We start from the raw sequence: 13260 nt of genomic DNA, 5'->3' as shown, positions 1-13260 counted from the left end.
GGTGTTACTTTGTAGCTTATCCATCATCCATGGTGGCCGCCAGCGGGGGACTTAGTTTAACATAGGACCATGAAATATATACAAATGTCTTCTTTTAGAGAACCACTGAATGGAATGCAACCAAACATGGCATGAATGTTCCTTATTAAGTGCTGACCAAGTGTCGTTACTTTGTAGCCGATCCATCATTAAAGATGGCCACCAGCGGGGGACTTAGTTTAACATAGGACCCTATGGGAAATACATACAAATGTCTTCTTTTAGTGAACCACTGAATGGAATGGAACCAAACATAGCATGAATGTTTCTAATGAGATGCTGACCAAGTGTTGTTACTTTGTTGTCATTGCAACATCCAAGATGGCCACCAGTGGGGGGACTTAGTTTAACATAGGACCCTATGGGAAATGCATACAAAAGTATTCGTCTAAAGAACCACTGAATTGAATGAAATTAAACATAGCATGAATGTTCCTTTCCCTATGAGGTGCTGGCCAAGTGTTGTTACTTTTAGCCAAATTTCATATTTTTTTATATGATTTCAAAAACCCAAGTAGAATCAGGTGAGCGATACAGGCTCTTAAGAGCCTCTAGTTTTTCATAGAACTTATTTTTCCGGAATCAACTCCGTTATCGGTATGATCCGTGTTTCCATTAATATTGGGCTCAGTGTTTTTTTTCACATGTGCGTTATCGGGTATAGTTTTGATGTGTGTTGTCTTAATATAGTTGTTATCCACTGGATTTAACGTATGTGATTATATATGGTGAGTATTTAAGTTTTCTTTAGTTATATATTTATCTTTTTTATGTCTAAATGTATATATAATAACATTAACGGTACCAATTTTTCTGCACCAGATGCGCTTTTCGACAATACATGTCTCTACAGTGATGCTCGTGGTCAAAATATGTAAAGTCCAAAGCTTATATAAAAGATGAAGAGCCTTAATCTGTAATACACAAGTAATTTTAAGTTAGCACACTCGTAAGAGATGATACATTATTTTTGCACACTCATTAATAAACGTACGGATACATCTATACCGTAACAATTCTTTTTATCTTTTGTACATACACATTTTAAAACCTAAAAAAATACAGTATAATTCACTGTGGTAACTCATGCATGGCTGAACATGCTTACAAACATGCATGGTTGAACTGGATCATAAATATAACCATATTTGGCTTGTGTACAAAAACTATTTTGTACACAATGTGTTGTGCTTCATACAAAGATTACTCCTGATTCAATTGAATCTTTGCAATGATTTTAAAAATGTTTTTTTTTTTTTGTCTTTTCTGAGACAAAATGTGATTTGTATATTAAGAAGGATATTATAGTTAATATCTAATTAATATTAAAGTAAGCTGTATCTTCAATTTTGTACCCTGCTACTAAATTTTCAAGACTTATAATGTCTTTTTCAATACCAAGGGATTTCATTAATTTTATAAGTATTGTTAGAAAGTCATTATTATATGAGCAATTGACAAAAATTTTCATAATCTTCCTTGTTTTTACAATGCTTAAGCCCCAGTCCCACTAGACCACGATCGCACCATGCTCACCGTGATCTAAAATAAATTGAGATCGTGGTGAGGTCGCGTTATGAACGGCATGAAAATGTTAATTTTCGTTGCTTTCACGATGCTACTACGTCCTAATTACGCTTCTACAACGATCCCGCTACGATTAAACCACGTTCTCACCGCGCGTATTCTGCGACCTCACTACGCTTATCAAGATCTTTCTACGCTCTTCACGCTCTCACTACGAGCATACCACGAGTTATCCTATTGCAACACGATCTTATTGCGATTATAGCACGTTCTTACCACGATTATACTACGTTCATACCAAGATCTTACTACGTTATCATCAATACCGTCAATATCGTATTTCATATCAATGTTCCATTCCTTCTATTTCTGATTAAAACGGAAATTTTTCGGAAACAATACAGTCATGTCACCAAAATCTACTAGAACACGTGGGCGTGGTGGTAGGGGTTGACGTAGAGGCAGAGGGAGCAAAGTATGAACGCCATACTAAACTCCAAGAAACTAAAATTAAAAATAGTGCAAGACTCCTGACTTGGGACAGGCGCAACACTAGTGGGGTTAAACATGTTTGTGAGATCTCAACCCTCCCCCTATACCTCTAGCCAATGGAGAAAAGTAAACGCATAACAATACGCACATTAAAATTCAGTTCAAGTGAAGTCCGAGTCTGATGTCAGAAGATGTGACTAAAGAAAATATTAAACAAAATGACAATAATATATACATAAATAACAACAGACTACTAGCAGTTACCTGACATGCCAGCTCCAGACTCCAATTAAACTGATACTATACACATAAGTAGTATAATACTTGTCATCCAGAGATGACCAATCAAACCTAAATTACAACCTATTGCTGGTCCATAAAGCTCAAATGACGATATTTAGTGAACGATAGCAAAGATGACACAGATGTGTCAATATATATAGGATGATGTGGTATGAGTGCCAATGAGACAACTCTCCATCAACGTAATAATCTATAAAAGTAAACCATTATAAGGCGAGGTACGGCCTTCAATACGGAGCCTTGGCTCACACCGAACAGCACGCTATAAAGGGCCCAAAAAATACTAATGTTAAACCATTTAAACGGGAAAACCCAACGGTCTAATCTATATAAAAACGAGAAGCATGGTTGAGCCGTTAGAGCAAATGGATAAATACATTCAGACAAACAAAATCTAGAAAGTTTTTTTTTATATGTTTATGTGAAAATGTGAAAATGACAATAGAAATGATGGTCGTAGTGTGAACGTAGTAAGGTCGTGAGAAGAGCGTGATAAGGATGGCAAGGGCGTGCTAGAATCGTACTATGGTCGTGAACAGCGTGGTAAAGACGTAGTGGAAGCGTAGTTGGGTCGCGGTGAGAACGTGATGGTCGTAGTAAGGTCGTCATAACGTCGCTGTGAGATCGTAGCGCAATCTCTCCGAATAGAATCACGCTTTCGCTACGCTCTCGCTACGATTGTACAGCGACCTTTGCGATCTTACTACGATCTTAGTGCGCTCTCACTACGCTTCTACTACGACCTGATTTCGCCACGACCGCACCACGATTGTTTTGAACCTGTTCAAAGTTGTCCACGCTCTTCACGATCTTGAAGACCTCACCACGACCGTGATACGACCTTACTGCGACCTACACGATCGTACCACGATCATCAATATTTGCATTTTTTTCACAGATCGTAGTGCGATCGTGGCCTAGTGGGACTAGGGTATAACATAAGTTGTCCTCAGTAATTTTCCTCTTTTTTAAAAGCTCATTACTTGGCAGTATGAAGGGTATAAGTTCCCATCTAAATATTTTTATCTATTATCAGTGAGATATTAAAAGATAAAAGTATTTTTCAATTTAGAATTTAAATGTTTCTCAAATATTTTTTCCCACATAAGAAAACCGTTTGGTTTATCACAACTACCTTTCAGTGTGAATACTTTATAGAGTTCTTTTGTGCTCATTAATGGAGTAATTGTCCTGTGCATAATTTTAAGTCATTTTTAACTGTAACTTTAACTTTAGTTTTGAATGAATCTTCAGTGCAAAGAATTGTTTTCCAATCAATTTGTATTGCTTTTTTTAACATATATTTACCTTATCCAATGTTTTTAATATTTAAGTTTAGCCGTATTTGGCACAACCTTTTTCAACTTTTGATCCTCAGAGCTGTACAACTTTGTACCCTTTTTTTTACTTTCGAACTTTTATATCTGGGCGTCACTGATAAGTCTTGTGTGGACGAGTCGCGTTTTTGACGTATTCAATTTTAAACCTGATGCCTTTTGTTATCTATTATTCATGTGTTTCTTTATACGTTCTCCTATTTATTTGTATTGTAGTCCTGTATTATTATGTTGTCATTTTATTGTTATATTTAACAATGCCATTCTTGTACGAGGTTTGGCATGCCACAAAACCAGGTTCAACCCACCATTTTCTTCTTTAAAAATGTCATGTACCAAGTCAGGAAAATGGCCATTGTTATATCATAGTTCGTTTCTGTGAGTGTAACATTTTTACGTTGTGTTTCCGTTGTGTCGTTTGTTTTCTACTATATTTGAGTGTGAATTCACATTACTATAAGACGTGTCACGGTACTTTTCTATCCCAAATTCATGTATTTGGTTTTGATGTTATATTGGTTATTCTCATCGGATTTTGTCTAATGCTTAGTCCGTTGCTGTGTGTTACATTTCAATGTTGTGTCGTTGTTCTCCTCTTATATTTAATGCGTTTCCCTCAGTTTTAGTTTGTTACCCCGATTTTGTTTTTTTGTCCATAGATTTACGAGTTTTGAATCATAATAGACAGAGAGAAAAATAATTGACGATTATACGATATATTTGCGTAAAAAATGAGAAAATCGTGCACAGAGGACTAAGTTTATGACCACTGGGTCGATGCAACTGCTGGTGGACGTTTCGTCCCCGAGGGTATCACCAGCCGTGTAGTCAATACTTCGGTGTTGACATATGAATATCAATAATGTGGTAATTTATATAAATTTCCCGTTTGCAAAAGTTTGAATTTTTCGAAAAACTAAGGATTTTCTTATGCCAGGCATAGATTACCTTAGTCGTATTTGGCAAAACTTTTTGGAATTTCGGATCGTCAATGCTCTTCAACTTTGTACTTGTTTGGCTTTATAAATATTTTGATATGAGCGTCACTAATGAGTCTTATGTAGACGAAACGCGCGTCTGGCGTACAAAATTATAATCCTGGTACCTTTGATAACTATTTATAATATATACATGCATTGGTTCAAGAATTGGATAAACATTGTTTTTCACCACTCACTCGTTTCATATGACTTTAATATTCTTTAAATTCATCTTAAATACAAGAAGATTTTTTTTCCTAATTTGTTGAAATAAAATTTGGGAATAATTGTCCAGTTATCATTTTCATTTTCACTTAATTTAAGAATCCAGATTTATATAAGCATCAATGTCTGTCATCCTAAGTCCACCTTCCAAGAAATCATTTGCAAGTGTTGATCCTTTTATTATATCTCTTTGCCTTTTTAAATAAAATTGTGTATTAAAGTTTTAAATTCTTGCAACATTTAGGAATAGTAGTGTTCGATGCAACATATGTTAGGTTTGGCAGAATTAATGATTTGATGACAACTATTTTTCCTATGATAGTAAGATTTCTTTTACTCCAATCAGATATTTTTTTTCTACTTTTTAACAGTTGTTTTTCAAAGTTTTGTTTTTGACATACTTGTTATTGTGACCAAAGTAATTCCAAGGCTTTTGATAGGTGAAGTACACCAATTTATAGTTTCAAATTTTTCCCGACTGTGTTTTAATCGACCGAGCCATATCCCTTCAGTTTTTGTTTTATTCAATTTCAAACCTGAGAGAGTACGAAATATTTCTATTCAATTAATTGCTAGGGATACATCTTTTTTTTTATTGAAGATATAGAGTAGTATCGTAAGCTAATTGGCAGATTTTGAGGGTATTTCTCTTACCGTCTAATTTTATTTCGTCCTTTTAAGTTTTTATTTTCCCTTATCTTTATTTGCATAATTTCTTAGTTTGCTTACCTTGTGTTACCGTTTTTGTCGAACCTTCGCCTTTTGTCGAAAAAGCGAGACATAGCTATCCTATATTCCGGCGGCGGCGGTGGCATCCACAAATATTCATTCTGTGGTTAAAGTTTTATAAGTTTTTGGGGAAAACAAAATAAGGATTTTCTTATCCCAGGCATAGATTACCTTAGCCGTATTTGGCACAACTTTTTGGAATTTTGGATCCTCAATGCTCTTCAACTTTGTACTTGTTTGGCTTTATAAATATTTTGATATGAGCGTCACTGATGATCGAGTCTTATGTAGAAGAAACGCGCGTCTGGCGTACTAAATTATAGTCCTAGTACCTTTGATAACTATTTACACCACTGGGTCGATGCCACTGCTGGTGGACGTATCGTTCCCGAGGGTATCACCAGCACAGGAGTCAACACTTCGGAGTTGACATGAATATCAATAATGTGGTAATTTTTATAAATTTCCTGCTTACAAAACTTTGAATTTTTCGAAAAAAAACTAAGGATTTTCTTATCCCAGGCATAGATTACCATAGCCGTATTTGGCACAACTTTTTGGAATTTTGGATCCTCAATGCTCTCCAACTTTGTACTTGTTTGGCTTTATAAATAATTTGATATCTATTAATATCTTTCTTCGTTATCCTGCATTTCTACTAAACTTGGACAGAGGCTTAATTAGGATCAAAAGCTAGTATCTAGAAGTAAATTTTGTTAAAATTTTGTTCTTGTTTTTCTGTATTTTACTTATAAATGGACTTAGTTTTTTCTTCCAATTAACATTACATACAGTCTGCAGTTCAAGTTTTTAAAACATTTACTAGATTCCTAAACTATATCGATTTTTACAAAATTTGGACAGAAGCTTCTTACAATCAAAAGAAAGTGTACATAGGGATATTTTTATTGATTTTTTTAATATTAGACTTTGCACTCAATTTAACTGTGCGTTTTGCTGTGTGTTTGTTTATAGCACATTAGCTAGGGGTAAAGTGGATGGTTGAGATCTCACAAAACATGTTTAACCTTGCAACATGCTTACACCTTTACCAACTCAGGAATATGTGGCATTTGTTTGTTTTGAATATGTTATTAGATACTGGTTTATTTATAAGTTTCGGATTTAAGTGTGACGTCCATTTTTCCCAGAACTGGTATACATTATTGTAAAGGGACCGACTGAAGCCCACTTTCAGGTGCGGGATTTTCTCGCTGTGTTAAACATGTGAAAGACCAATTAATGGCCTTCGGATGTTTTCTGTCGTTTTATCGGGTTGTTCGTTCTTTGACATTTTAAAATTGTTTGATTTATTAATCATAGGACCTATTTAGCCCATTAGACCTATGTTTGAATTAAAAACAATTATCTAATAGTGTGTATAATGTGTCATTAAGAAACTATCTTAATGCATGACATGTAAATGACATTAACAATTAACAATGGTTTTAATTCTATAAATTCGATTCATTTTTAAAGACATCGATACTCATAAAATTCATTCTTCTTTCAAATCATTTTATATTAAATTCTTTTTATATATTTTTTTTTAATGTCCTGTACCAAGTCAGGAATATGACAGTTGTTATCTACTGTCCGTTTCTATGTATGTTAGCGTTTGGAGTTCAGATTTTTTTAGTCTGGCGTACCCCTATTTTGACAATTTTAGTTATTTAGTCTGTTTTGTTCACTCGTCGTTGTAAATTTACGGGAATTTGATACGATTGTCATGCAGGTGGGATGTTTAGCGCAAAATGACAATGTTCAATCAACCATTTTCTACATTTGAGAATGCCTGTACCAAGTCAATATATGACAGTTGTTGTCAATTCGTTTGATGTGTTTTGATTAGGGACTTTCCGTTTGGAATTTTCGTCGGAGTTCAGTATTTTTGTGATTTTACGTGATTTGACGTGTTATGCAACACGCACAGAAACGAACTATGATATAACACTGGCCATTTTCCTGACTTGGTATTTGGTAAAAGCAGGGTTTTTTTTTATCTTTTTTTAACTTTGATTAAATTAAAAATTTCTATCGTTGAATAATGAAAACGCTTAAATGGTTTGTGTCAGAAGCGCTTTCTAAATATTTCCTCATCGAGACCAATAATAATGACACAATGAAAAACGATGTTTTTTTTCCCTTTTTGATATAAAATTATGGTTTTAAAATCGTAACACTGTTGATAACTCAAAGAGAAAAAATATTTCAACAAAAGATACTAAGGTTTTAATTGTAACAAAACACTAGTTATACAATTTTAAAAATCATACTTTTCTTTGAGTGTATTTTATATAATTATGGTTTGACCATTGCACATAATCTAGACACACCATGATGTATTTTGGGGGAGGACAAGTTTATATCAATAATGTGGTCATTTTTATAAATTTCCTGTTCACAAAAGTTTTTGAAAAACTAAGGATTTTTTTATCCAAGGCATAATTTACCTTACTCGTATTTGGCACAACTTTTTGGAATTTGGGATCCTCAATGGTCTTCAACTTTTTACTTGTTTAGCTTTTTAAATTGTTTGATATGAACGTCACTGTTTAGTCTAATGAAGACAAAACGCGCGTCTGGCGTACTAAATTATAATCCTGGTACCTTTGATAACTATTATAAACTAACATGAAAATGAAATATATTGTACGTTTCTATTTCCATTCTATTGTATATTCAACATAATTGTTCTAACCTCCTTCAACTCAATGAAATGTCCTTGGAAGTATTTACCAATCATTATTTTCTTCCGGATGAAAAAATAATTATTTATCATTTACACGACAAATTACCATAGATAATGACATATAATAAGTGACATTTACAGGCATACCTCATCCCACAGCCTTATGACCTTCTGGTACATGTATTTATATTCTTACATACTGATTTTGATCTCAGTCACAGTCTCGACTATTGAAATGTTGCTTTGGATTCTTGGTCTTTGTCTTTGTCATGCAGGTTTTCTGTCTGCATATATCATCAGGGATCTACCAACGGCAAGTAAATTTAATTTTATTCTGTAATTTGACATCTTTTATATTAAAATATAGTTGATCCAAAACTGTAAGTTTAAATTATGCATTTTATCAAAAAATCGATAGTTTGAAAAAGTTGTTCTGCGGTTTGCATGTTGTGTCGACTATTTTTTTTTATTTTTTTTTTGTAGCAATTATTTGTGATGAGTGTTGTTGTGTGCGCTTGTACTGTTTTTCTATCTACATTTGAGCGATATATATTTTTAACATGGTCATTTAAAGCGGGGGTTTGAATTACGCTAGGTTCAACCCACCATTCGTTTCTTAAAATGTCCTGTACCATGTGAGGAATATGACCGTTGTCATCAAATACATATATGTCGTTTCTATGTATGTTGGCGTTTGTTTTTGTTGCACTTCAGTAGTCCTGTTATTCCTTTGGTTTCCTCTTATAGTTGATTGGGGTCTCGGTGGCCGAATGGTCTAAGTAGTTAATATTGTCATCATTAGCCAGTCAAAACTGATGGTGTTATTTCGAACCTCGCTTATGCGGTTGCACTCGACTCCGATCTTGCATGTACTTGACAAGGATTGTCAGTTTTCCAATCGAAGTTGGTAGTTTTCTCCGGGAACTCCGTCTTCCTCCAACAACAAATATTGAAAAAGCCTTTAGTGGCTCGGGTGTCGTCTTCCTCCATCTTGGATTTTGAGGAATCAGATAAAAGTAATTCTAAATCTTTAATGAAATGTGCAAATTTGAGAGTAGTATGTAATTTATTTGTAAGACTTATGACGCAAATCTAGTAAAAAGGGTCTGTTTTATCATATTTCGAACTTTGCCAAATAAGGGGAGATAACTCATATGGAAGTAAAAAAAACTCACATGAAGTTATTTTATAATAGAAAGTGTTCTGAATTTACCTATGTTAGTAAGTCGCACGAAAATAAGTTCGGTGACCCCAAATTTTCTTTTATTTTATCTAAAAGCATGTTATAAGAGCTATCTTCTAACATTTTATCTTGAAATAGTAGTTTTCTTTTTACCACACGAAATTGGATTATCTATGCATAGACTATACAACATTCTATGTTTTTTTATTAAGACGCACTAGCCACATTTAAAGTGGCGTTAAAGTCAAAAATCAAATCAAATCTTATAGTTGGTGCGTTTCCCTCTGTTTGTAAGCAGGATTTGTTTTCTCTAAATCGATTTTTTTACTTTTAAATACAACACTATTCAAAAATAAAAGGAAATTACGAAAACTAAACATAAAATAGAACTTATAATCAACTATATTTCTATTTTTTATAGGTAAATTCTAAAGTACTAAGGCCAATGGGGCTACTAGATATTAAAATAGTTTCAGCTTCAAAAGTTTGGAATGAGAAAACATTGGCCACAACATACATTGTACAATTTGAAGCACCTGACGATGTAACATTTGATGCGGACGAGTTCCCTACAAATGTAGTAAAGGGTAATATACAACGAATCTATCGATGTATCGGCTCTTTTACCTGACTTTATTTTCATGTAAAGCATTTATTTCTGATACTCACTCCATATCGTAATCAAATATAATATCGCTGGCAAAAAAAGGTCACGTGAATTTTTATCATAACTTGGCGTCCATTTTCTATCGTCTGTCTATGTCGTCCGTCGTTCTTCGTCTGTCGTCGTCGTCTGTCGACATCGTCGTCCGTTAATTTTTACAAAATCTTCTCGTCTGAAACTGCTGAGACAAATTAAACCAAAATTGGCCATGATCATCCTTCCGGTATCTAGTTTTATAAATGTATCCGAGGTCCTCTTACATCAATCAAGATGGCAGCATTTCCTACAAATTTAAAATGGGGATAAAATACAGGGTTTTGGCTTAAATCTCTGGAACTAAAGCATTAGTGCAAATCTGACAAAGAGTAAAATTTAATCATGTCAAAATCTGTCATCTCCGAAATTTTCATACCAATCAGTTAAACCGTTGTTGGGTTGCTGCCCCTGATTGATTTTTTAAAGGAAATTTTGCAGTTTATGGTTATTATCTTAATATTATGCTGAGCGAAAGAGAACATGCTCCACATGTTTTTGAAAGACAAACACATAACATACATGAGAAGATTTTTTTCAAGACTCCTTTTCACAATTCAACGGAGTAATCTGACATGAAATTTCGAAATTCTACTGTCGCCTGAAAAGTCATGTTGTCAGTATCAAAGATCATCATCAATTTTATTAGTTTAGGTTAGGAAACGTACCGTAATCCGGTATGAAATTGTACTCTGAAGAACTGCTCTAATGTATGTAATAAATATAACTAACTTTATAGATATACTTATTGAATATTTTCCGCTAAATATTCAATTTATGGGATACTTAATTGAAGCTGAAGATTGAGTAAATTGTTAACAGCAAAAGTGCAATAACACTTTGATAATTTTTTAGAAAAAAAACATGACAAGATTTTTTAATACTTTGTTTTTCAACATTCTAAATAGAAACGAATCGTGTCTTAAGTTCAAGAAATAGACTCAAATAAAAAAAGATACTAATCGAAATGTTAAATGTGTCAAAGAGACAACAACCGGATAAAAGAGCAGAAAAATATAATAAAAGAAATATGTGTTTATAGAGGTAAATGATTTGTTCAATTGTCGTATTTAGCCAGTATAGATAACACGACACAAATCAAGTCAAATATGTGTTTATAGAGGTAAATGATTTGTTCAATTGTCGTATTTAGCCAGTATAGATAACACGACACAAATCAAGTCAAATATGTCTTTATAAAGGTAAATGATTTGTTCAATTGTCGTATTTAGCCAATATAGATAACACAACACAAATCAAGTCAAATATGTCTTTATAATCAAGTCAAATATGTGTTTATAATCAAGTCAAATATGTGTTTATAATCAAGTCAAATATGTGTTTATAATCAAGCAATTTGTGAAATCAAATAAACAGAAATTGCATAATCAGTTACGACAGTATAAACTCAAATTACTGAAACAAAATTATGTAGCTTTTATCTTTTACTAACATTGCAGATTCTTTATTCGGGCCATTTTGAAATATAAATAGTTTTTCTACATCCCATAAAAACTTTTAATGATCACGTGGTGTTTCGGTGAGATACTGAGACCTCTATTAAATCCTCACGTATAACAGCACACTTATTTTATCACCTGTTTCATTGGTTGTTTCTTTAACATATCATTAAAGTAAGACATACCGAGTTGCGTCAGAGATTTTTCGAATATATAATTTGGGCATACTATGTGAAATGCTTAAAATTTGTTGTTTTGTCTTTTATCATCTAGAGAACAGTGGAAATGTATTTGCAGTTAGTATAGATATTCCGGTAAACAGAAACGATTTGAGTCCACGAATTATTGCCCGGTCGGCGACTGAACACATGACCATTGTTTTTCAAACGTCAAAGGAAACGAAGAACATTCAGACAGATTTTTATTTAACAGGTTGTCAGTATCAAATAATACAGACGTCTCTCTCACATGTTGAACAGTATCAAGCTATAGTAAATGACTGTGCACGTGGGGCTTACGAAATACACAATTATTTCAGGATTGTTCTTAATGGTTTAGACTCCATTCCCGACGGAACACATCCGGCGGATATTGACAAACAGTACACTGATAAGTATTTCAACGAAACAGAAACAACCAGCAGTTACGATAAAAATTACAAAAATGTGGAAACTGCTACTATCAATTTGTCGACAATGGATGCTGATAATGTAGAACTAGCAGAATTTGAATTTAATATGCTTGCCATAACTCATAGACCTGACACCCTTATCGGTTTGATACGGCTTCAATGGGGTGAAGACTTATGAAGAAATCAATAAAAATCTAATGAATAAAATTCTGCAATAATTAATTGCTTTCTTAATGACCATTCGATTTTCTTGGAATATTTTATGTTTTCAAGATGAAGGGTACAATTGTCAATGAGACAATTTTACATAAGGGAAAAATGACATGGATAGAAGAAATAACAAATATTTGGATATTTTACGGGGGGGGGGGGTTATATAGCTAGCTGTAAAACCAGGTTCTATTCATAATGTTCTACATCAGAAAATGCCTGTACCATGTCAAGAATATGACAGTTGTTATTCGTTCGTTTGATGTGTTTGGATTTTGCTGCTTGATAAGGGACTTTTCGTTTTGAATTTTCTTCGGAGTTCAGTACTTTTTGTGATTTTAAGTATTTTAAATTGTATGTTTTAATCCCATCAATCATTTAATGTCAAAACTGAAAAATATCAACAGAATTTTATATAAGATCAAATATTTTACGAAACGTCAAATTTGTGTTATGTTCTTATTCAATACTTCAAACGAACATAAAGCACTTATAAAGTAAATCTCAACACCGTTATTTGGTTATCAGCTCGCCCCGACAGCACAGAAAGATTATTTTATTATCAACAATAAACAAATGTCAAATTTGCTGCCGTCACATATAAACACAATCTACAAAAGAAAAATGTTCTATAAGTTAAAGAAAAATAATCTTTACAGTAATACATACATGTACCTTATCAACTATTTTCTACATAACATGCTAATTACATTCCTATGAAAAAAGGGGGGTGGGTGGGTGGCAAACGACCCTTA

General features: G+C 33.4%; 1 long non-coding RNA gene across 1 annotated transcript; it reads left to right on the top strand.

The window, feature by feature from the left end:
- The first annotated feature begins 747 nt into the window (after positions 1 to 747).
- LOC143080956 (uncharacterized) lies at positions 748 to 12517 on the top strand. Its single transcript, XR_012979828.1, has 3 exons — positions 748 to 767; positions 9929 to 10094; positions 11938 to 12517. It is a non-coding gene; the product is annotated as an uncharacterized LOC143080956 (long non-coding RNA).
- The last annotated feature ends 743 nt before the right edge of the window (positions 12518 to 13260 follow it).

This window comes from Mytilus galloprovincialis, chromosome 6 (genome assembly GCF_965363235.1).
Source record: "Mytilus galloprovincialis chromosome 6, xbMytGall1.hap1.1, whole genome shotgun sequence".
In the NCBI taxonomy this organism is placed as follows: domain Eukaryota; kingdom Metazoa; phylum Mollusca; class Bivalvia; order Mytilida; family Mytilidae; genus Mytilus; species Mytilus galloprovincialis.
This window is presented reverse-complemented; position numbering and strand designations above follow the sequence as displayed.